General features: G+C 41.4%; 1 protein-coding gene and 1 long non-coding RNA gene across 4 annotated transcripts in view; one reads left to right on the top strand and one right to left on the bottom strand.

Moving 5' to 3' along the window:
• nectin1b (nectin cell adhesion molecule 1b) overlaps positions 1 to 26,447 on the top strand; it is a 184,935-nt gene that overhangs the window by 8,891 nt on the left and 149,597 nt on the right. The window lies entirely within an intron of this gene.
• LOC118495170 lies at positions 1,016 to 9,995 on the bottom strand. The gene is made up of 3 exons (XR_004897497.1): positions 9,860 to 9,995; positions 5,200 to 5,202; positions 1,016 to 1,028 (listed from the first exon to the last, which is right to left on the bottom strand). It is a non-coding gene; the product is annotated as an uncharacterized LOC118495170 (long non-coding RNA).

Genomic DNA, 26,447 nt, shown 5'->3' with positions numbered 1-26,447 from the left:
ACTTCAAAGCAACAGCGTGGTTGTAAATGGGTGGGGTGGGGGGGTGTTGCATAGGCAGCAGTGGTGTTGGTTTTATGAGGGAGGGGAGGTGGGGGGGGGTCTGCTTAGATAACACAAACACAGGTTTATTTATTCTCCCTGACATATAGCTAAGCTTCCTGTGTGCTGCAGCTTGCTGCAAAGCTCCTTAGTGTCCTGGTCCTGTGCAGACAGACTAGTGAAATATGACTGATAACAGGTCAGCTCTGTGTCTGTCATATCCCTCTCTCCAGTGTGCATCCTTCATTCGTGTTTGCACCCTTCACCTGCTGTGATCAACTTTAAAGATAATTGCTCAATTCAAAAGGATTTCAGTTGCCTATACGTGAACATGTCTGAGAGTATTTCAGCTATTATTCTTCCCTCTGCCCGCACCACAGCTGACACTATACTCCCAGTGCTTGGCATTATACTGAGATTGAGGTCAACCCTACGTGAGTGGTAGAGATTCTTCATTTTCTTTCAGTTTGTTAGTGCACATGGTTCAACTTATGTGCGAAAGAGATGAAGATAAACACAGAAATGGCCTGCAGTTTGCCATTGATCCTTCCATTTTGTTAGTAGGGTCTATTCCAAAGCAACTAATGTAGTCTGCTATTGATTCCCCAGTTTCAAGCCTCACTGAATTTGACTCCAATGTTGCATTGTTTTCAGAAAGCCAGGTGTACCAAATGGCCTCCGCCTCCTTCCTGTGCCCGCTCTTTATTTAAATGCCATTGCAATGTATGTGGCTATTTTGTATTTAAATGTGTGTGAAAAAGAGGTGTGCGAGTGAGTAATCTAACCAGCAGTCCCTCCTCTGAGTGGGGAGAGGGGTTGTGTTTATCCCTTTATCTCGAGCTGGAACAGACAGAGTCTGAGCCAGCACTGCACCTATTTAAACTATTTACTTGTATGCATAACAGCAAAGCTGTAGGGTACAGTTGTGCTGGATGTAAACTATATTTGCTCCTTTAAATGCAGTTCACTTTATCACATATACGGTAGGCCTACATCATATACCGGCTAAAGAAAAAAAACAAGTGGAACATGCATTCAATTAGGGTGGCACGATATGAGGAAAACTGCGATAAGGTTGTTGAATATCGCCTGAGATTTATTATGAGACGCAACATGGACCAAAGGGACTCGTACACTCATAGATGGATGATGTGCACATAGCCTCTACTCTTAAGGTCTCCATCACACAGAGTGCACACAGGGCGGTTGCAGTATCCCTAATGCATTATTTTAAGGACCGACAGGCTGGAAAGCAGGTCTCCCCCATGAGGACCTGCTGCCGTACCTGTCTGTCCTCTACCATCCTTTGTATCTTCCAGTCTATCTAATGAGGTTCACATTTATATAGGAAAATATATGATACTTTCCTTAAGTGATATATCAGCAGACATTTGCCCCCCAAGTACTTTGGCAAGGTTTCATCAAATAAGTTTTAAGATGCAACAAAGATATGTCTAAGGCAGGGTATTTTACAGTTGAAGAGTTTACATGATTATGAAATATTAGGGGTGGGGAAAAAAATCGATGCAGCATAGTATCGCGATATTTTCCATGGCAATACTGTATCGATAACAGACGCCAAGTATTGATCTATTATTATATATGTGATGGTCAGTTTGTCTGCTTGACAATCCCATTTTGCAGCAATAAAATTGAAGTGAGATGAACAAACAGAGAAATGTATCTTTTTAGATAAAACAGATGTTGACAAAGTTTCCTTTTGCGGACATCATTTGAAATTGGGAAACATGTTGGAAAAAAGGTAATGAATTGCAATATATCGCAGAATATTGCAGTATGTTTAAAATCGCAATAACATCATATCATGTGGCCTCTGGTTATTTCCACTCCTATGAAATATGACGCAGAAACCGGAAAAAAAACTTTGCTTAAGGTTAAAGAACGATCCAGGTCATAGTTGACCTCCATCTGACTACTAGTTGGCGTTGACATTTTGTCTGGGTTACTTTTTACTATTTCCCCTAAAGCTAATCCTCTCTAATGCAGAATAGTTGCATATAAAATGCCTGCTGTATCCCCCCCCACACCCACACCCACCCACCCACCCACCTCTATCCTCCCTCTCACTTCTTCCTGCCTCTTCCAGATGAATAACTTTACCAGGGGTTTCCACTTGGGAGCTTCCACTCTGGCAGCACACGTCTTGCTTGGCTGCGGGTTTGCAAGTGGAATTAACCAGTCAAGAATCTGGAGAGGGCTTTGCTACCAATAAAGGAATCACGCAGGGCCATTTTGTAGTTCACAGCAATTGTCAGTTGAGCCATAAGGATGCCAAATGTCATGTCTGGCCAGAGAAACGGAAGGCTCGGTGGGGTCAAGGGTTTCTCCCGCCCACGTGTCGAACATATGAGTTCTAATATTTTTATGATGATAAGTTATGCAGATATAAGTGGCCACAAGAACACCCACTCACTGACCCTGCACCCACATAGCTCACAGTCACAGAGTGAGAGTGAACTGTACAGTTCCCTGCCTTTATTGATGTATCTGACTTGGAGTTATTTTCTCTCACTTTAATATATTTATTTAGATACTTTGGCTTGCAGTTTTTCCCAGCACTGTGTACCTTCTTTGTCAGCATTATGAAACCGAAAATACAAGCTAAAGAGGAACAAATGCTGGAACAGAGGAACAAATGCTGGAATGAGGAATTTGATATAGGGGCTGTTTAATACCGCAGCAAAACTCTTAAAATACTTCCCCTCCTCTGGCCTGCACACTCATACCTCTCAGGATGCCAAGTTTCAAATTGTTCTGCAAAATGGGTTTAAGGATCGTACCCTTCTTCCTAAGTTGTGGAAGAAAATTTGCAAGGGAAACATATCAGCCTAAATGTAAAGAGGAAAAGGGGGACATGGAGATATACATGTAGACCCTGCGGGGGATGTGAGGGTCATGCTGTTCCTGAATGAGGCTATGTTCCAAAGGTAATTCCAGTATGCCTTGAAATAGTGTTCTTGGCTGAAGTTCTATTAAGGCACAATTTGGGCTGCTCGCTGGAAGAAAAGACTTGTGCAAATAAAAGTTCATTAAATTGTTTCCAGCTCATTAGGCCTTTTATTTTTTCCTATGCGGGAAGCCAATGGACCCCCTTACACCAACTCATATTCTCCATTAAAGCTATCTTCAAACAAACGCATTGCCTGTTGCATAATTGTAAGATGATGACACATAAAACAGGAAATTAAATTAAAAGCTCCATAATGTGCTGAAGGATCATATTGTCCTCTGAATCTGTTTAATTAAAGCCTTTCTTAATGTGAGTAATGAGCGATTCAGAAGCTCAATCAGATCTTTTAGAACAAGTGGGTTTAAGTCAAGATAAAATTGGAGTCCCATGTTTCAATAGACTGCGATGAAAGTAGTTGGGGGATAAAACTGATTGGATTTGCCCCACATCGCCAGGGTGGGTTTCATCCCTGCTGTTTGTTTCAAACTTTGGTGAAGCTTAAAAAAAGAAGAAAAAAAGAACCAATTCCTGCCAGAGTTGTAGCGCTCCAGTGGAAGTAATCCAAATAACATAGGGCTGATTCTGTATGTCCTTGTGTGGGATTTAAAGGGTTAATCCTATTGATTTGGTTGTGGGATTTGCCCATGTAATTCTGGGGGAAGTTTTCTGACTTCTCACCGGTGTGTGAGATTTGGGGGCAGTCCCCCGTCGCTCTAACCCCTCTTTTCATTCTCACACCGCTGACGCTTCGTGACGGGCGTGGGGTTGTCTATTTGTTTTTGCTGGGATGACCCAGGAAGGAGTTTACTGAGGCATGAACACAAGCATGTGTGTTTGTGTGTGTGCCACAGAGTGCACAAATGCATACGTCCGTGCACAGACCCAAGCCCCCCCCCCACCTCTCCCTGATCCTGACCCACTTTCTTTTCCCCGCTCGGCGCTCCCTCTTTAATTGCTGCGCGGCACACTGAGGCCATCTGCTCGACTGAGGCCCGTCGCCATAGAGATGCTGGGAGGCTTTTCGGATTTGCTGGGGACTGACCAACAGGGAAATAGAGGTCAGGGAATGGGGGTAGGGTGTTGGACAGTCATAGGGGCACCAGAACTGTGTTATGAGATACTTGTCTGCAGTAATACACCTGTATGATACATCTAAAACAGATGGGTGAATGCTCTCAGTGCTTTAAAAAAATGATATAAAATAAAATCTGCTTTTTTAGGATGTTAGATCCAATGGATTCAATGGGGCCTGAAAGGTTCTCCTAAAACTGAGGGGCATAGAGCATGTTAATCCCTCAATTTAGCTCGCAACCTGAAAATATTATATATATTATATAAAAAATTTAAATTTCATGGATTTGATCTGACACAAATAGTATGGTTGAATGTCCCAGGAAACACGAAAAATGAAAAATAAAAACGTTATCTGTAACTTTTTCACTACGTTCTATTTCTTGAGTCCAGAGGGAAACAAATGTTCCTAAATATTACAAATTACCCATTTCTCTTTTTTTTTTCAACAAAGGGCTATTTGTCTGTGTTAGGATTACTGTATTGCCTCAGTCAGATGTGTATTTAGTGTCGTCTCATCTGCCTGCTCCGATCATATTGAGCCGTGTTCCTTTATCCTCATGAGTGTCTTTGTATATTTTGCTGCTCCTGCTTATTTCCTCTCCAATGAAACGCCTCAGTGAGGATGCAGTTGGGCTGTGTTTCCAATTAACACCGAAGCGTGTTTCAGAGCCGTGGTCTGCACGGCTAGGTCGCCTCTTGCTCCTGAGACTGTCAGCTGCACTTGCATCACATCTGTCCTGTGTGTTGTTTAACATTCAGATATTCCATGCCTGTTCTACAGGATCATTTGGCCAACTAGCTAAATGTGGCATTTTATTCCAGGAGAATGTTTTACTTAAATGGCTATAATGGAGTCTCAGTATTGACCTCTGGCACATGCACAGTGCTGAGCCTTGGGAGACACTCTTTATATTTACTCCTCTTTTAAAGGTCAAAATTGGTGGCTGTCATTTCTGAAGTGGCATTTATAGGTCAATAGCTCATTAGTAATCTGGCGGAGTTTGGATGAAATGTAGCTCCCATCTTGTCTGCAACCATTTCCGCTTTCAAGTTCAGAGCAAAGCCACAGGGGTCTGTTACACTGACATGTTTAATATCAATTAGTGAAGAATGACTGCCTTCACAAAGGTCCAGCTTAGTGCTGGAATTGTCGATTAATCTGTTGATTATTATCTCAATTAATAGATTACTTGTTTGGTCTCTAAAATGTCAGAAAAAGGGTGAAAAATGTCTACCAGTGTTTCCTAAAGCCCAAGACGATATCCTCAAATGTCTTGTTTTGTCCACAACTCAAAGATATTCAGTAAAGCCCGACCGATAAAGCATTTTTAAGGCCGATATCGATACAAATATTTGGTGATTTAAAAATCCGATATTCCGAGATATCGGCTGATTATATATTTTAAAAAAATAATCCAGAAACGCGTAACAAAACATAAACAGATTTCCCTCACATTAGTTATTTGTAGTTATTTATGAGTCCTCACTAAAATAATATGATAATGCAGTTTAAAAATAAACTAGTTTGTTTTATTATCACAACAGAACAGAGGAACATCAAAATATATTAAAGTTCTGATAAATAAAATGTATAAAAATACAAACTTAAGATATGAAACTTAAAAGGGTTAAATACGAGATGTTGCAGGGACGTTGTAGAGCGCCCTCTGGCAGACAAACCATGCAACACCAACACTCATAACACGGTTGAAGGGTGTTTCGTCAATAAATTCGTAAATATTAATTTATCGGCCATTATAAATGCCGATACCGTTGCATAAAAAATGGAAAATGCACAATATCGGCTGATAATATCGGCCTGACGATATATCGGTCGTGCTCTTATATTCAGTTTACTGTCACAGAGGAGTGAAGAAACTAGAACATGATCACATTTAAGAAGCTGGAATCTGAGAATTTTTAACTTCAGAAGCTGGAAACCTAATGTTTGATATTCTTTTTTACAGTCACTAAATTATCCTGTTTGTTGTCAATTCATTTTCAGTGATCCAACTGGATTAATTGACACATTGTTCCAGCACTATTACAACCATGAGGCTACAGGAATGCTGTTGCGGCAGGATACATAGCTTTAGTAGGTGTTTATGTGACCGTTAATGTGTGTTTGTCTGGAGTCAACGTGTCATGGCAGACAGACTTAACTATGGATGCAAGTGCAAGCCTCTTACATGAAATTCAACTACATTGTGGTGTCTGAGTTATAGTGTGTTTCTACCAGATTGCTTAACAAGAGTCAGAATGAAGGCTGTCACAATCAGCAGACTTTGATGTCATCACTATCTGCATAGATGGCCCGACAGCTTATTTTGCTCCTCCATCACCTGCCAGTGACAGAGTAACACAGCAGGCTGTGACAGCGGAAAAGGTAGCTCTGTCAATTTAAACTCCAGCGAGCGCTTGATCTCTGAGCTGCCCAGATGTACAGTCTGAGCTGGAGTTAACAAGACAATGTACCCAGTGCCTGTAATTGGACCAGGCCTCCTTTTTCAGCAGTGCGAAGAGAGAGAGCCAGCCAGTCAGCCTGCTCTCCAGTCAAGGGCATGATGTCGAGCGCTGGATGTGTTCTATTCGCTACCACGCCCCTCGTCCTATCACAGCTTATCCAGCTGCTGCTGTGCAGAGGTGGGGTGGGAACCAATGTGCTCGGTGGGCAGCAGCCGAGATTATGTGCTCGGAGAGATTAATCAAAATCGTATGATGTTACGCTATATGAAAGAGTGACCAAGTAAAGTTTCATCCAGCCAGTCTTGCTCACATTTGCCCCTTAAGCTGTGCTGCATGTTGTTTTGTTTGTCTGTCCTGTCATTGCCAAAGGGGCAAAACATTTATAGCCTGACATGAACTGGTGCAGTGATGAGAATTAAACTATCTTTCTAAAGGATTATGTCATGGTGGAGCACTGTGGATGGACCTAGTTAGCTGGAGTAATTTTCAGAGTCCTTGTTGTGCCAAACTCTTGATTGCAGTTTGAATGGAGGCCACACTAAAGGAGGGCTCTAATTACCCCTCCTCAAGTGCACATGCTGACTACGCAGTGGTGCCTTTTTGATTTGTTTAACATGGGCCGCCTGCCTCCTCTCTCTTTATTTGAATGAATTCAGCTTTATAGCTACTTTTAGTATCATCCAAGTCCGGACTCTCCTCTGCAACCGTGTCCATGACTGTTTATGCTCAGAAGCCTATACTAAACAGAATTTGATTCCCTTTTTATGGACAGCAGGGGGAAGAAAGCTTGTTCACTTTGCAACAGAATGCAATCCACTCCACCACTCAACACAATATTTATTTATTTACCCTCCCGGTACCATTTTGGTCTGCAGAATCCCTGGAGAGGAAAATGCATTAAGCCACTCACTGTATTTATGTGTGTTGGATTGATGCTGATGTGTGAGGGCAGGGCAGGGCAGAGGATGGAGGATGAGAAATTGATCATTGGTGGATGAGTGTCAGGGGAATCTTCACATCCACAACTGCTTTTCACGCTTTGAGCTTGGAGAATCCATCGAGCAGAAATCCAGTGTCATCTGAGAATACATCTACTTACCGCATAGATAGATTAAGACATTGCTGTTTGTTCAGGCATACGCACCTAAGTAGTGTGCTTTATTTGACTGTATGGGATAATTAACTCACCCTGCTTGTTTGTACCCTCCAGGTTATTATAGTAAACCCAAACATACACACATCAGGGTACTGAGCCCCAGGGCTGGGTATCACCAATGATTTCCCGATTCCGATTCACAAGGTCCCGATTCAATTACATTTTCGAATTAATATCAAGGAGGTTAGAAAAATTTCAGTTGCAATTATCACTTTTGCTTGACATAAAAGAGATTCTCAGAGAACTTATGCTGTAAATTGTACAACCAAGAAGCAACTCTCAAATATTTTTATTTTTTTTTACAAAGCACTAGGTCAAAACATTTTCCATGGTGAAAAGTCATATCAAAAGATCAATTTAAAGATTTTATTAATCAATATCAATATCAATTAATATCAATATCACTCAAACAAAGAGCTCAGCCCAGCTCTACTGAGCCTTGGTACATTTGTTAATGTTTCCTCTCACGTATGAATAGTGACTATAGTGGTATGCTCATGCAGTGTGAAAATCAGGCCATTCCCCAAGTTACACTCTCTTTAAAGTATGTATTTGTAAAATAATTGGATGGATCGCAGATTTAAGTTCATCTAGGAGTCTATGGCAATGATTTCGAAACACAATAAAACTAAACTAAAATCCCATATTGCACCAGTCCTATAAACATCCTAATGGTTTGCAGCAGCAGCAGCAGCAGCAGCAGCAGCAGCAGCAGCAGCAGCAGTTGCCTGCATGGAAACTGTCATTTTCATATCTCCTCTGCAGTACATTAACTTCAAATCAACAAAACATTGGCCTTTGACTGGTTGGTTGCTGTAGCCTACTTTTGCCAAGGATAAACACAGAAAATTTCTTTATGTTTCAGAAAATCCTGCAGCACAATTAGGCATCTTCAATCCCAATCGCCACAAGATGAAAATAATCATAACAATCACAGCAGGAGGAACTGGTTAAGTGCAGCCGGCTGTGAAAAGGGCCACAGTGGTATTATGTGTGAAGGAAAGTAGGCTGTTAGATAACAGAAGGCTAGTGGTATTATGTGCAAATAAAAAAATAGGGAAGTAATGGGTGGATTAGCAGTTCTTTCACTCTATCGAAGAGCAGTGTACAAAATACAAAATTGTATAGACCTATTGTGGAGGATCTCTCTATTGAGTATGAGAGTGACAGTCATGCATTTAAAAAGGTAATCCCTGGAGCAAAGGTCTGGTTTATTTAACATTTTCACAAAGAGCATCTTCAAAACTAAGCACAGCTAAGAGTCTGTATTCTGCAAATACTGTTTGAATAATGAATGATATCCATTTAAAATTCCCTGTGAGATAAACAAAAGCCAGGAATGAAAGGCTTATCTATGTGCCTTTGAGGTTTGCCTTCCCACACACCTTGAACATAGTTTTCATCTTTTTTTCTTTTTATTTGAAAGGCCTATAGAAATCGAAGAGAGAACCAATGAAAACTACCATTAAGGACTGTATGTTATATTTTGAATTAAAGGCATTTCAAGCATGGTTAGGAGGATCTCCAAGGCATGAATAAGTCCTTTGTGCTGCATGTGCAGACTCATTTGTTTAGCTGGTCTTGTTGTAGACTGATTACCATGCAGTGGATGAGAAATTAGACTTAACGAATAACGAGAGGATTACAGGCATTACTGTTTCATGACAATGCAAGTTTGTTTGAATCCACATAATTGTTGATTATTTCTCAATCTATGCAGGAGTCAAAAAAACTTGCTCCCACAGGTTTGATGCTTGAATATTCGGCTGCATTGCCAAAATTCACAAGGCATTACTGTAAATTAAATTTAGTTCTCAGCTGATTTCCCTAGTTAAACTAAGGTTTAATTAAAAATGAAAAGCTGCAGGCTGAATTAATGCAGATGTTGTCATCAGAGATGGGAAGTAACAAAGTACAAATACTTCGTTACTGTACTCAAGTAGATTTTTCAGATATTTTTACTTTGCTATTTATTTTTGTGCCGACTTTTTACTTTTACTCCTTACATTTTTAACACGAATATCGGTCCTTTGTACTCCTTACATTTTACAAAATTGGCTCGTTACTTTAGTTTCAAATAATTTCAGTGGAGTTACCGTTATTATTTTTCGCGTCATTAATACTGAATTCAATCTAATTGGATGGGAGTATACGTTGCACTTGACGCACCACTACAAGACAACTCGGCAGATTCGGCGGCATTCATTCGTGGCAAATCATTGCGGCTTGATGGCGGTAACGTTAGCAGATAGTAGTATGGACGGCGACATGATTGAAAATGACGAAAACTGAGATCCCAGAGAAAGAAAAAGAAGAGAAACTGGATCTGTGAATTCTCACAGAATCACAATCAAATTCATATCTTCCTACTCATCTTATTAACCTGGAGTCCCAGTCTCTGTCACAATAATCATATATGTGATGTTTTAGGCCTATTGGCAGACATCCATTTAAAATGAAGGCAATGGCATATAAAGAGCCTTTTTTCCATGTGCACTGAAGTTTCTCAGCTTGCACTCTAGTAACATGTGTGTGGTCCAGGTAGCTCTGCATAAAAAATGGTTGTCATTCGCAAAGGCTACTTTTACTTTTATACTTTAAGTAAATGTCCAGGCCTGTACTTTTACTTGAGTAAAGAAGTTAAATCAGTGCTTCTACTTTTACCAGAGTATTTGTTAACACAAGTATCTGTACTTCTACTTGAGTACGGGAAGTGAGTACTTTTGCCATCTCTGGTTGTCACGCAATTACTTTCACACAACTTTGAAAGTCGGGCCTGAAACATCATCATGCCAGTTCTCTCACTCAGGTAATGTAGCCATGGGCGGCTGACACGTCTTCCGGTACTAGTTTAGTCAAAAGGATTAATTAAATGTAGGTAATTAATATTCCTGACTGGCTATGTCTTTCAGATTATTCACCACCATGACTTGAACCTTAGATTCATGATTAATATTTATAGGAGACTGTTAGGAGCTGTCAGCCTCCTATGAATCAACAAGGCTTCAGAAGTCAAGAGCCAGCTGATGTGCTGTAAATCAAAGGTTGAACAGGGAAAAATCCCACGAAGAAGAAGAAAAAAGGATCCATTCAGAAATGCGTAACCTTTCTGCAGTGAGACTTACTCTGTGATTTATTGGCACAAAGCCGTTTGCTCCTCCTCCTTCTATTATATGTTTTAAGCATTGGAGGAAATGAATATGTCCATGAGACTGAATGAGCTCAGGCAACATGGCCGCAACTCATGCATTACAATGGAGTGTGTGCAGGCTTTTCTTTCATGCAAAGTCGCCTCACACACACACACACACACACACACACACACACACACACACACACACACACACACAGGCAGAGCGATGAGGTACTACTATACTATCCAATCCCCCAGAGCTTGCTTGCATGTGTGGAGTTATTTTTAGTAACACACACATGCACACACAGCGCTCTGTGTTCCAACGCGATGTGTCAGGAGTCAGGACGGCATCATGTTAAGGATTCGGTCAGATGGTCCTTAACACTTGGCCCCGAGCTCTGCAGAAGGGATGTGTTTGTACCCAGCACTGGAGGGGGGTCACGTGCTGACCTCATTGTGTGCACGAGTAAGTGCACTCTGCAGCTTCAGTGTGTAACTCCCCTCCACATAATGAGAGCGTGACTTCTTTCAGCTCTTATAGCTAATAGATTGATTTCCCCAGCACAAATATTCTAGTCAGAATTTTTTTTTTTACACTCTAAACTTAAGTCGGGGGGACACAGGGCAAAGGCAGCAGTGAAAAATGAAAATGGACCCCTTCACTGAAAACGGAAAGATTTAATATTTTTATCCTTAGAAAGGAACTGACACACTTTATTACTCTTTGCCTCACCACCCCCGCTCATCCCTCATAGGGAGCTGTGTGCTACAGCAGTGCTGCACTGCGATGGAAAAGCACTTTGCAATGAAAAAAACACATTGCGCCGTCGTAAACACAGAGGTTAATGTCTTATTTACAAGCTGCAGCCCCCATGGTTGGCATGTTGGCACAAATGTCTCGCTGTCTTTTTGAAACAGCGCAGGCCAAGACAGACAGATCCATCTTCAGCCGTCCTCCTCTTAGGGTCCTGGCCTTACGGAAGTCCCGTATCCCCCTTTTCTGGACCTTCAAAGATTGCAGCTGGCTTGCTTTCTTCACCGGTACATTAACTCCTGCAGCCTGCGTTGCTTCACTGGAGCAGATGCAGCCAGAAGAAAACAAAGCTGGCAGGCCAGGGGGTTAATCACACTCATCTTGAGGTCTGTCGCGCTGTTGCCAGGTGTGTCACACTCAAAGTACACTTGGCTTCCTTTTGTCGCTGCTCTTTGACCTCTGCCTTTCATACCAAGTGCAGTATGTGTTTGTGAGCATGTAAAAAACTAACAAAACAAAACAAAACAGGATCTATTCAAGATCCTAAACCGGATGGATTTTGTTACAGCCTATATGTCAAGTTTACATGCAAGTGCTGCAGAATGGGCAGGAAGTGAGTTAAGAGAGAATGCTGAAAGTTCTCCGTGGTGTCATGTTTTTGGAAAAAAGTGAAGAATTGTATTGGACAAAACAAGACATTTGAGGACATCATCTTGGGCTTTGGAAAACACTGATCACCATTTTCACCATTATCTGACATTTTAGAGACCGACCGATTAATTGAGAAAATAATCGGCAATGAAAATAATCGTTAAGTAAAATAGTTGAGTGGCCACGAAACACTTCAAATATGTTTTTTGTTTGACTGAAGGTCATCAAATGGCCCCTGGATTCACACAATGTCTCTAAAGGGGCCGAGTTTTTCCAACGGATAACAACTAAATACCACAGTAACCAAAGAAGAATTCCCAAAAACCTTGAATTTGTTTCAGATAGTCTCTTTTGTGGCAAAGCTTGTGGTTAGTTTTTGGGATTATGTTTTCTGTTTCAACTTTGTGACATTTGATTTTCACATAGGGTACCAGCATGTGTTCATTCTATCTTTCTTAGATTGTTGCACAATACTCCAGGGCTGCTTACATAAAGATAGTTATTCCTTCTCCTTCACTGATTTGTGACATTCACATTGTAACTCAGATGCTATTGCTTGTGAGATTGCATTCGAGAAGGGCCAGAGCTGTACATCAATATGCCAGTGGGATTTTTCGGCTTTTGGCAGCATATTGACTTTGTTTGCATTTGTAACCAGCAGGGAAAAGACTTATTTCTTTAAAAAAAAAAAATAAAAGGAGTCGTAAACAACTAGTTCCTGCTCTATTCAACTCATTTGAGAATGAAGATACCTTGTAAAAACATCAAGGTTGTCTCTTGGCCTTGTATTGTCACAAAACATCATTTGGAATTTTCCAAGCTAGCGTTGGCACTGTTGAATTCTTGTTAAGTCTGTAACATGCTTATCTTGTCTCTCAGTTCCCAGTGATGCATTTGTGTGGTAAAATGCCAATTGCCTCTTTTGAATGCCTCTCCTAAGACACAGCTGCCTACTTAGATAGCTAATGGCTGTGTTTTGTGCTGCAGCGCTGTGCGCCGAGTGTGGCGTGATGGCATTTGTTCTGTCTGCCCAAGGCTTGGTCTGTCATGGCGTATCAGGCCGGCCAGCGGCCATGACTCACACATGAACCCTCTGGGTGCTGAAGCTCACCGAGAAGACACAGTAGTTTAATGTTCAGTGCCCGGAAATACATTTGTCGGTGTTTGGGGAGGAGCAGTGCGGATGAGGACGTGTTAGTGAATATTTTCTCATCATAACAGCTGGGCCTGCAGAGGTATTTTCACACTAAAGGTGCTCCTTTTTTCCCGGCATCTCAAACTCGGCAAAAGCATCCTGATTTCGCACTGCATTTCCCTGATTTCCCTCTGCGAGCAAACAGCGTGTCCAGCTCTGTGGCATCTGCTTCCTTGGATTTTCTGTTGATTTAGTTGATCTGTTTCGGCATTGGCCTTTTCTTTGTCTGCCGTCACAGCGCTGCTCATTCTAACCCCCCAGCTCTCCTGTTTATTTCCAACAAACTATTGTTTTCTGCTTCTACAAACTTAACCCACATCACTTTCTGCTTTGTTCCCAGAAGTGACGTGGCGTTTAGCACAGCAAATGTAAAAACATTCACAACCTGGGATGGAGAGCTTTTGTATTTTAGGATCTAATGAGAGAGAACAGCACAAAAAAAAAGCATTTCGATGAATGAAAATGTCACAGATAATTACTTTAACTTGGGTCCCTGAGACGTTTGCTGATATCGTCAGGTTCCTGTTTTTCCTGCCTTTCTGCTTCCTCTGATGGCATCATCTCACACACTGACGTATTCTCAGAATCATATCCATCAATAGATGTCAGGGAGTGGCCCCCCCGTTCACTGACAAAAACAGAGGCCGTTGTATAACATCATCTATCATTCTGGGGCCTTTGTTCAGCATCCTGTCTCATACCGGGGCTAGCAGCCAGTGCGAGGGTGGCATTCTATCTGACAGGCCGGTGCCGATGCTAAATGACAGTGACACAAAGAGGGGGCCCACCACGCAGGTCCTGACAGGGCTGTTTTCCATAGAGAAGAGGCTTGACTTGACTTAAAGGCCCAACCCAAAATCTGATTACAGCGCGGCTCTTGACACCTCTTTGGCCTTGTTTTGATGTTTTGTAATTTCCCTCGATAGGAAACACTTTTCATGTGACTGCTGAACGTCAGATTGAAATTCCCTTTGAAGCTCTCAGTGTTTTTTTTGCCTTCATGTTGCTTGAAAATTATATTTATCAAGTGTCTTTGTGTATACTTGATTGAAATGGGTTATTAGATATATAGATATAAAGTTGTTGGAGTTGAAGCATTAACTTGACATGATTCCACTATCCAACATGTTACCAACATCAGCTGTGTGTCCTGTTGAAGTGTCCTGGAGCTAGAAACTCAGCCATTGTCTGTTGTCTTATTGTAGTCACCCTGCCTGGATTAGAGTGTTTGTCAAATGCCTCAAGAGTAAATGTAATGATAATATTCATTATGGTGTTTCAGTTTATCTGCAGGAGAACTGCCACTCTGAAACCTTTTCTGAAAATGCAGAATATAAAGTACATCCATATCTGCAGTCACATCTGTTGTTGGGTAATGGATACACAGACGTCCTCTCCTCACTGTAGTCAGATTACACAGTCTTGCCATTTGCAATGCTGTCTTTCTTGTTTAGGTGTGTCAAGGCTGGTTTTGGATTCACATCAGTTTTGTTTGTGCTTGTGCAGTTAGTGTATCAGCTGAGGGCTGTAATCTTACAGGATTAGTGTCTTGTAAAAGCTTTATTGTCTCCTGCAATTCCGTTTTCACTGTAGCTGTATTTGTGACACTGGCTCTCAAGTCTACAAAATGTAATGCAAAATGCCCCTAATATTTGGACAAGGTACCTTTTTGGACATGAAAGGTATCTGTAGAACGCTAATGAAGGGAAGTTTTTTTGGATCATCAACAATGTACACATTTATCATCACAATGTGTTGCAAATAGGTATCCAGCACCAGAAAGAGAATGATCATATTAATGGCCTCATTTCAAAGCTCTTTCTATGCAACTTTGATGTCCAGTCAGTCTCATTGTGTGTGATCCATTAGGAAGAAGGAGAGCTTGCCTTGATTTGCCTGTAGTGAAATAAATGAAATATAAATGCAGGGTATTTATAGATCTGAGGTGGCTCTGCGAGGATGTGCCTCTTTGAACGCAATAGTGATGAGAATACAAATAAAGGCAAAGGACATGCTGTGTTACACACTCAGGTGATTGATTGTCCACCTGGAACCAACACATTGATACGTGTTAAGACTCCGAGGTGGTTGTTACTTATGATTATGGTCGTTCTCGGGAAGCTGCAAAGCTGAAGTCACATTGTGTGTCAGCAGGATACATGTTACAAATGTGGCTTAAGGTTGGATCATGGGCTAAGAACTAATTATTAGTTTTTAGTTCTGATCAGAATCAACTTCCGAAGACCTCGTGTTTTCTCTGGAACTTCCCCACTTCACTCTCACAACCCATAAGTCACACTTTCAAATTGAAGAACTGTAACTAAAACATATTCTAAGGAAGTATGATAAAAAATACATGCACTTGTACTGCTTTCCCCTTTATTTTGTGGTCTTGATTGTAGGTCTAGTTGCCGAACATCGATACTTAAGACACCGAGTAAATTGCCTTCATGTTATCGAGTATCAAAAAATCTAAATGCCTTGTCATTCAGTACTAAACTTCAATACCCAAGGAGTTAATCTGATCAGCATCAATGAGCCAATAAGCATCAGATCAAATATTGCTTGTGATTGGAGACATGCAGGATAAACTCTCCATTACGCACAGACACGGGGCTCACGTGTGTTGTGTTATGAAAGGCTTGACTACAGTGTGATTCACATTGGTGGAAAAGAGCTAAAAAGTAATGTTGGACTGTATTGTGTAATGCTATAATTTATTTTTGTTAAAATGGATTTTATAAAATTTGCATCGACAAAAGGTATCATTCAGGAACCGGTATAGTCTTCACGGTATCAGTAACAACAATAATACAACAATACCCTGGCTTGATTACCAGTAATGGAATCGTTGTTGTGTTTATCCAGGAATTGACCAAGCTTCGGGGGTTAAAATGATTCAAATGAATTGTCCACCTGTTTCTATGAGTGACCACTTGTATGATGACACAGTGGCAAAACCCATTTGTAAAGGAACGCTAATGAGCTATTGAAGCTGGAGTCCGACAGCACAGAGACACTGATGGCTTATAAAGCTGTCATTATCTAAAGGGTTAAAAGGACACCATGAGGAGGGGAGGGGTCTGCATTCACAAAACGTGGTTTAAACTCAGCAGAGATAGAAGGAAGTCTTTTGTTTAGTTTGGAATGGGTTAACCATTCTTGAAAGGCAGACTCGCTCTTGGGTTGGACGATTTTCAGACTACTTTGTCATATTTCCGTTAAAAAACATCTTTCCGCCTGAAATTGAGCATAACAACAGCATTTCAAACACCATCTTTGGGTATGACACAGCTATATTTCTTTTCAAAAGACAACTTTGCACTTGAAAAGATATGGATTTAGTGTGCAGCCTAGTAAATCCCTATCTTGGTAAACGTCTCAGTATCTCCAGAGAAGTGCAGGTATTGCAAGTGTCAGCTTTAGCTTTTAGTAGCCTCAATGCCTGACATTTGTTTCAGCATTAGCCACTTCTGTGTAACTTTATGGACTATAGGAATGATGCACCCGACGAGTTGGATGCCACAGGTTATGCCATGTACTTGCTATAGAAATGTTGAGAAACTGAACCAACGGCATGCTCATTACAGGGAAGGCTGACTCATTGAAAGATGGCTCAGTTTTCTCCTTGGGGTCTAATTTAACAATTTTGTTCGTCCGGTCTTCTGTCGTTTATTTATAGTAATAACCCGGGGAGACTTTTGTAGTCCAGCTTTGTGTCAGTCTGCATCACCTGATCCTGTAACAGCATCCCTCCGTACACCTTTCCATTCTTTGCTGCAGAGCTGAAATTCCACCCTGCGTTCTCTCCGAGAGCTCACTGCTGCGATCACTTTTTTATATGCCACTGCATACTTCTTCATTTACATAATAAGACACTGAGCAAGCAGGACATTTTCTTTTAAGAACAAAACTATTGATGATTACACAGGCATCCTTAGATAAAATGCTAACAAGCTAGTTTTTTCTTTTTGTTTCAGGAAATGAGGATTTTGCAAATTCCTGTCATAACGCTCGAATAGGTGACAGGTGAGGAGCGTCTGAAAAGCCTGCTGCTGAATGCAAGCTGTTTCCTGTGACAGCTTCATCTGTGAAACCATATTCTCTAGGGGCTCAAAGCCTGCCCAGGGATCACTGAGACCGTTAAAGATTACATGTCTTCTGGCAGGGAGCAGCAGATAGGTGAAAATAATTGGCTTCGTCACCACCCGCCCCATCCACCTCCCCTCCCGTTTTACTCCTTGCGGTGGCGACAAATGGAGTGACACGGCGAGGTAAGAGGAGCCCAACCCCCTAGCACCCACCTGAGCTGCACGTCTAGTCTACAACTGATGCTGTTACCCGGTTCCCGCATATAATCAAGAGAGGAAACCCTTCTGCCCCCCGCTGATTGGGTGTAAAAGAGGTTGCAGACCTAGTTTCATGCAATTAATGGAAGAATGCCAGACGCTAATGGAACACAGAAGTGTTGGCAAAGCATTATGATGGGATTGTTGGGGCCACGGGAAGTAAAAAAAAAAAAGAGGACATTTGCCTAGAGGAAGAGTAGCACTATATGAAACAATAAACTGGAATGGACGTGGGGGAATTATCAACACACAGCATGCTTTTGGTTCTGGGGCTTATTAAGGAGGGGCATTGTGGGAAAGCGCGGCTGCTCAGTATAACATGATAAATATTATTGAAGTAATGCAGATGGTTAGGCGCATGGGAGCACTCTTGAGGGAAACAATCGTGAATGGGTGTTTCTGTGGTAATTAAGCTCTAATTTGTAATGACGGCGGACGCGGTGTTGATGCTTTCGCAAGACTCTTGGCCAAATGCGATTGGTGACAGCAGAGAGGAGGAGACCTTTTGTGTTGACACAAAGCATCTCAGAGGGGAAAAAAAAAAGCCGAACATCAGAACTTGGGGATTTATTATGGATGCTTTAAATGTCATGTTTTGAATATGCTTCACAAAAATAGTGTTGCTAGGATGTATGCTAACGTACTTCAGACGGAGGAGGCTTAACGAGACCTGGCAGGTGTCCAGATTGTGTTAAATTAGTGCAGAAATACTCATGTGCAAGTAATTTGGCTTGTTTATGTACCTTAGCATTAACAAGGCACCCTGTTGAGTCTGCTGGCTGATAATTTTGTTATATGTTAGAGTTAACTTGTAAGCTAAATTTGAAAGGATAAAAACAAGGGCTGCAACAAAGGGTCATTGTCATTATTGATTCATCTGTCAACAATTTGTTCAATAAGTGGATTATTCCTTTAGTCTATAAAATGTCAGAAAAAAACACCCATTACAAACGTTTTAGAGTCTTCAAATCGCTTGTTTTGTCCAACCAACAGTACAAAATATATTCAGTTTACAGTGATATAAAACATAAACAGCAGCACATTTACACACATTTGAGAAGCTAGAACCATAAAATGTTGGCCATTTTGGCTTGATAAATGACTTAAACGCTAAATTGATTATCATAAATATTTGAAATGAATTTCCTGTCAATTGACTAATAGCTTCAGCACTAATATAAACCTCAAGATACAGGGCGGGGAATCGGATAAGAACAGAAAGCAGACAGAAAGCCATATTTCATCTTGATTATACAAAGTAATACCTGTGTGCAAGGTTGACGCACCCTTAAACCTCCAATGTTTTATTCATGTCACGTCTATCAACAAGGAGTCATGCAAAGAGCAGGTGTTGCAGAAATAAGGATTCACCGTGGGACAGAAGTGGAACAGTGCTGGTTCAGCAGTCGTTGGGTCGGGGAATGCGTCTCAGTTTGCTCAGTGGCATCTGTTAGTGAACCAATTAGAAGACCCAAAACATCACAGATCACAACAAAGCGGCACAGATAAATTGGGAGATTTCTGTAAGTGTAGCAGATGCTCAGAGTTAGAGGGGATTGTATAATGTCACCACCCCTGAGTCAGTTTGCAGCTATAGGGAGATCTTTTGCTCCAGAACAATCGGTTCAGCAGTCTCTCGGGTACTCTTCCACTTTTTTTTTTTTTTTCTTTGTTTGCCCTTCCCCCCCTTAAGAATACTGCGCTGCCAAAGTGTCACGGGGGTTTTAAATAAATAATCACAATATGCACTTATCAGATGACAGCTCTGCATTCTCTACACCAGCAGCACTCTTCTCCTGGAAGTTCAGGTTTGAGCTGTGACAGGAAGGACAAGTCCCTGCCTGCACCAACAACGCCAAACCAACTGTCTCTGTTGAAACAATTACTCATAATACCAGTGGCTCAGCTGACTGAATAGGGCCGTTGTTTAGCTGTTGCCATGTGAATGTTCCTCACATGAATCATGCTATTCCAGAACCGGCACAGTTTACACGGACCTTGACATTGGTTCACTGTCAGCTCATAGATACTGAAGGTGTTATCCAGCAAAAGTGTCACCCTGTGGAGGCCCTAAGAAAAACGTACAATAAAGCCATTTGCTTGGAGGAAAAGGTCCAAACAGATGGGCGAGTGAGGGAAGAGGAAGCTGCTTCCCCCACAGTAAGGCTCTATTATCGTCTGTGCTGTGTTCCTCCAGAGGCCCAGTGTCCTTGGTACAGATGTTGGGATTTCATGTGTGGTTAGAGCATTTTCATGTTCAGACACACAGTTCCTTATGGACAATGGCAGGGGATGGGCACTGAGTGGCTGTCAAACCTTGAAGCGTGTTTGCACCCGAGCAGAGACTGAAGCGTGTTTGAATGGCAGCGGCGTTCCCTGGGGTTTCAAGCGTCTCATATTGGCCATGTCGTGGTTAGTGAAATGTGTAGAAATTATATGTGACTCTGGCCAGAGAGTAAGCTGCGGCAGAGGCGGCCACACCCGGCTCGCCCACACGTCTGCACCAAACCGAAAAAAAGAAGGAAAAAAAGCTGCATGGGTGACATCAGCTGTGGACCGAGCTGTTTAACCGGTCTGTGTTTGGGAGTCGTAATCTAGAAAAGCCGTTAAACTCACCCTCAGTTCGTTTGCACTGGTGTGTGTAGGTGTACGTGTGTTAAAGAGGGAGTGTTTGAATAGTGTGTATCTCCATTAGGGATTTGTTTGAGTTTGGGAGAAGTGTATTGAGTGTGTTATTTAGACACTGCCAAAAGCTGGGGATTAGTATGGTCGAGTTTGCACAAGTGGACCCTGCCAATGCTAAATAAGGTCACATCACAGTATTATGTCAGGGTAGTGATACGTGTAATGTATGTTTTTCTGATTCACTGTCATGCATCAAAGCATTAAACTGCTCTTACATATAAGCCTATTGTATGCTCTTAACATCATCCCAGGTGGATAATGTTTAAGAAAACAAAAATTGAACAGAATAATAACCTGAACAAGATTTGCCTTTTCTCAATTTCTATTTTTAAAAATGTGATTGAAAAGTGCAAATTCCAATGACTACCTGCTTCCAACTGCATAAAGGCAGTGAAATGCCATAAAAGTGACAGTAATATGTACCCTAGAGGTCTAAAATTTGCTCACTTTCATCCAAATTTAGCAGTTTTTACCTAGACAGAGACCTCTTGTGACCTTCATTGTCATCATGGATTTCTGGGTTTCCCCTTACTCCCTTTTGAAATCTGCCAATGTTCAAAGCTGTGTTGTGCACCATTGATTATACAGGAAACATTACCCATTTACCCTATTTAAGAAGAAAAAAAAATATTATTTTGTGTGTCTTACATGCTGTGTGACACCAATAACATCAATGGATTTATTTCTTGAGCTTGCAGCGTTGTGTCAGTCTGTGTGACACAACACACTGCTGACTGCTGTGAACAAACATGTCTTAATTTGGGAGCAGGAGGATCAGGGACAAAATAAAATTATTAGAACCGTAACCGTTGAAGTAGAGCCAAAGGCAACATGGACACTTATTCCCTTCATTATACTCCAGTCATACTGATATGTTTACCTGAAACATTTCATTTAATTTGGAAAATGTGGCAAGAAAACACAATGAGTTTCCCTCAGCTTTGAAGGCTATTCATGTCAGGGTTGACAACACATTTTTTTTTTAAAGCTAGTGTAATATTACTGATAGTATTAATCATGTCACTTACTATAAACCTGAAAGACAGATTATTTTTTCTTCACGAATGAAATGAAACGTTCACAGAACTTGAATGCTTTAAATGGCAATTTCACTGCGACGATCGTGTGCCTTTTGAAAGCGGGATCAGTTCTGACACAATTACCTCACCATTCTGAAATATCACAATTTTACACTACACACCATGAAACAGCCTTATCACACCAACGAGCCCTGGCGTCTGCTGAGCTATCACGGCTGCACTGCTTTCTCCTGTCTCATTCATAGTCCGAGTATCATTTTTGTACTTCCAATTTATTGACCTTAGTAGAAACATATACATACACATACACATATTTACATTTGATGAATCATATTTTTTGTACTGTATGTCCTGAGGTCTTGCTCTATAGCCTCTTTCTCTGTCAAGACGCCCTCAGTGCATTGCTTTATTGACCTACACTGAACCAAAGGCTGCCTCGTCTCTGAGTTATTGAACTAGAAGGCAAGAAAAAAAAAAAAAAAGGAGTGGACATGCCTCCTTGTTGTTTCTGCACTGAGCGCTGCTTGTTTAAACATTTTACTGGACAAAATGATTAAGCAGCCTGCCTACAATTTAATAAATGAGTGCGTAAATATTGTAATCCTGTTGGCTGTTTACAAATTTGTTTTTACACCCACGTTACAGAGCGCTATTTCTTTTCAATCGCACATCTGCTAACTGCATCTGTGAAGCGGGCGCAGAGGCTGGAAACCAGGTGTGCTGTCGAACAAGACCCGAGTGTTACACAGAGGCTCCTCATTTCTCAGGCGGAGTGTCCCTCCCTCCCTCACTGATGACTGGAGACTCTTCAGACGTGCAATTAGGGCTGGGTTAAAATAATCCATTCTCCAATTAAAATCGATCTTTGTTTGACATTGGTTAATTAAATCCTGAAATCGATCTTTTAATGTATTCCTTTCCGTATGGATGTGTAGTATAATCCACCACACACTTTTCGGGGGTCAGTCTAATGTAAACATCAACCTGGTGCATTTAAAAATGTTTTAAGGGTTGCTTCTTACTTGTACAATTTACAGCATGAGTTCTCTGAGTATCTCTTTTATATCCAAGCGAAATTGGTATTGTAACTGAAATTCCCCTAACCTAAATGATATCAGATCGAATTGGAATCGTGATCGAATCGATTCAGGAGATCGCCAGCGATACCCAGCCCTACATGCAATGCTACCTGAAAATGCCATGCCGGGTTAACATGTTGGCCTCGTTTTTGAAAAGGACTCTGATGCGTATATGTTTTGACGTCCAGCGTAGACATTCTTGTCAAAAAGGCTGACTTAAGCTTGTCAAATGTCAGCTTAACCTTCTGCCTATTTGTTTATTTCACGTGTTGCCAGTGTGCTCTCTCCACTAGGTGCATTCTTTTTTTAAGGGAATCTGCAACAGTTTCTACAACGGATGCCTCACGTGTAAATAAAAGCAGTCACAATGCCAGAGAAAGCATGATAACAATGTTCTTGGTATGTTTGACTCGAAAAGAGAGACTTTTGTGAACTCTATGAGTCAAACTCACCTTTGTGCATTATACAGAACGTGCCTCGCGTGCCAGATTACTTGATAGCATGCAAGCATCGTGGCTCTATCTGTGCATGTAGCATTGAACCATGTGTGAAAAGCAAAATCTATTACTTTCACAGATAGTAGGTGAACACAGTTACAGTTATATGCCTGAAAGGAAAAAAATAAATAAAATATATATATATATATATTCTTTTTGCAGTGTGCAACTGTGTCTTCACCATGTGTTTATTTCATTAACATTGAAAACATCCTCAAGGATTATTATTTTTTTCTTCCTGAAGCAACCCAGGACCACACATACACGGCTGTGAATACAGGCCTTGTTTACAATCAACACTTCCAGTTCTGACGTGTTGGTTTGTGTGAGCATTTTGGCAATGGTCTCTATGGAGACATTCCAGCACATGTTTGCTCAACATAGAAGTATAAACAACATAAAATGCTGCAAAAAGGCTCTCACTGAAAACTGTGCGTGAACATATTGATTTGTCCTCCGCTCAGTGATTGTTAACATGGGCATAGAAATGAAAGGGATGTAGTTATAGATTGGAATATAATGTGGCCCATTCCAGAATAATTGCATGCACATTACAATATAAATGCGTATTTTTGCTTGATGGCCCTTCGCTGTCCTTTAATTAGCTTAATTAAATCATTCAGCTGTGCTGTCATCACGGTCTATAACTAAGCCACGTTCTCATTCAGCTGTTCCTCAAGGATATTTTCTGCTGCTTTGGTTCCATAATGCAGTTCTAAGCTGTGCACTGATGCTCATGTGAAAATTTGATGCACTACACGCTTGGTTCTCTCTCATTGCTGCACAGGGGCAAAACAAGCCTCTCCCTCTCACATTTGATCTGGGAGCCCAGCTGATTCACTGCACCCTGTCCTCTCCATCCACCTCCTCATTCTGCTTCCTTTTCCACTCTCCTTGCTGCTTCAAATGTGCAAAAATCCACAATTTCAGGCTTATGTATGCCTCTGTACGATTGGTTTGGCACAAAATGTTGCCAGTGAGAAGCTTATGTCTCCTCTTCATGAAAAATGTACTGGCCTTGGCTCACCTTTGAGGCGTCAGGACTCACGTAGAAACACGGGAACATGGTTTCTGGGTGCTTTTAAGAAACGACCTGAGAGAAAACTGCAGCACTGTCCTAAAATGCCCTCAGTCACATTAACCATAAAACCACTGACATGCCCCTATTTTCCACATTAACAATTGAAAACAAAAAGCAAAATTGAAATCAAAATTGAGTGAAGCGTGGCCGGGTTAGCTCAGTTGGTAGAGCAGGCGCACATATGTAGAGGTTTGCTCCTCGACGCAGCGGCCGCGGGTTCGACTCCGAACTGTGGCCCTTTGCTGCATGTCATTCCCCCCCTCTCTCCTCTTTCATGTCTTCGTCTGTCCTGTAAAAAATAAAGGCCTAAAAATGCCTAAAAAAAAATCTTAAAAAAAAGAAGTTACATAATCATGTAAAACACATTCCTAATGTCCCTGTTAAACAGTCGGTGAAGTCTCTTTGTGTGTCGCCTTTACCACAATAAGCGCGCACGCTTTCACTCTGCCGAACAGTGATTCCTTCATCCGGTACCTTATTGTTTACAGTGTGGGCGTTGCACGATCACAACGTAGAGTGCAGTGTCTTGCTAAACACATAAAAGGAGAGAAAGGAGACGCAGCAAATGGAAGCACTGCCTGGTAAAATGAATCTCTGAGGAATGAAAGTGCTCATTTCTCTCTTTCCCTTCCTCATCCCACTGTTTGTCTATTTTTGTGTCTCCCCCTGCCTTTCTTATAAAACTCCCCTGCCTTCTTTCATTATCAAAGTACTTTATAATAATAGGTTACTCTTACACTTGGATGTGACAGTGTTTAAGACGTATGAATCAAAAAATGTAAACAAAGATATTCTCTGTCAGTTTTTGGAAAGAAAACAGAAGGGTTTTTACTGCTGAAGATGGTCTGTTTTTTTGTCTCTGTGTTCACTGGTTCTGCTGTCAGCGGACTCGGTAAGCCATACAGAGCAGGCCATACAGTATATAGCTCAACAGTGTCCGCCCACTTCACTGAACGGCTCCGGTTCCGGAATGTGATTTTCCCCGTTCAGTATCTCCATTGACGTTTCATGAAATGCTTATATAAAGAGTTTTAAGCCTGGAACCAAGTCAATAAGCTCCGAGATGAATTGTGATCATAAAACATTTGATTCAGTGCAAAATAACATTTTGAAAATGGCGGAAAAGGGCGGCACAGGGGCTCAGTGGTTAGCACTGCTGCCTCAGGCACTGCCGATCCCCGGTCTGGGCCGAGTTTGATCCCCGGTCGGGGCAGGGCCTTTCTGTGTTGAGTTAGCTTGGGTTTCCTCCGGGTGCTCTGGTTTCCTCCCACCATAGATACATGCATTCTAGGTAACTAGGACTACAGTTGAAAATGGCTAAACACTGGCTAACACTGGCACATTTACATCAATATTGATTAATGTGCATTGTCCTAATAAAATAAATAAATCTAAAATGGCAAAAAGGCAAAGGTACACAAACGCTCATAGACTTCAGTGGTTTCGCTGGCAGGGTAAACATTTCCATGGTAACAGCGAGCTCCGCCAATCAGAGACGTCGCTGTTCGTGAATCACGAGTAAAACGTGTTTTTCTTAAAACAAGGTTGATATCATACGTGGCTTCTACAGCATAAACCCTTGTTCCACATCCTCGTAGCTCGTGGTCAGTCTACCTTGGATGATTTAGACACTATGGCTAATTATCACCATCCTTATGGAGAAAATAAATGGGATATTCACTTCTGGAACCACACTGCTGACCTCTATCGTCAGTGTAAACATGTCCGAGCCAACTCTCAGGGTGATGGCCCCAGCACAGTCAGTCAAGGACAGTGTTGTCTCAAGGAGAGGACACACACACACACACACACACACACACACACACACACACACACACACACGCAATAATGCTGAACTGCTATTTTATAAATGCTCTCACCGGGTTGAACATATTGAATATTTAGACCAGATGAAATTGCAATGTATCCCCTGCCCTTGTTTTTATTCATTAGGGGCCCAAGGTCAATGAATTGTAAATAGAGTAGAACCTTATTTTCCCAACTTTAATCCTGTCTGTAGGCATTTGAATCTAAATTACTCTTTCATTGAATCACGAACTGCATGTAAAATATTCAACTAATTTCTGAAATAAGTGCATTTAATCTACAACAGCACTGAGAGTATCTCCTGTAAATCTGAACACCTTGTTCTTGAAAAGTCTGCATTAATAGGCTGTTATTTTAGCGGCTGGTTCAATGGCATCTCTCCTAGATCTTCAAAGCCAGATTGCAGCAATTCTCCGTGAAAGAATAGAAATAATAATCAGTTCTCCG

This window comes from Sander lucioperca, chromosome 5 (genome assembly GCF_008315115.2).
Source record: "Sander lucioperca isolate FBNREF2018 chromosome 5, SLUC_FBN_1.2, whole genome shotgun sequence".
In the NCBI taxonomy this organism is placed as follows: Eukaryota; Metazoa; Chordata; class Actinopteri; order Perciformes; family Percidae; genus Sander; species Sander lucioperca.
The sequence above is the reverse complement of the archived record's forward strand: the minus strand, read 5'-3'. Positions and strand labels throughout refer to the sequence as shown.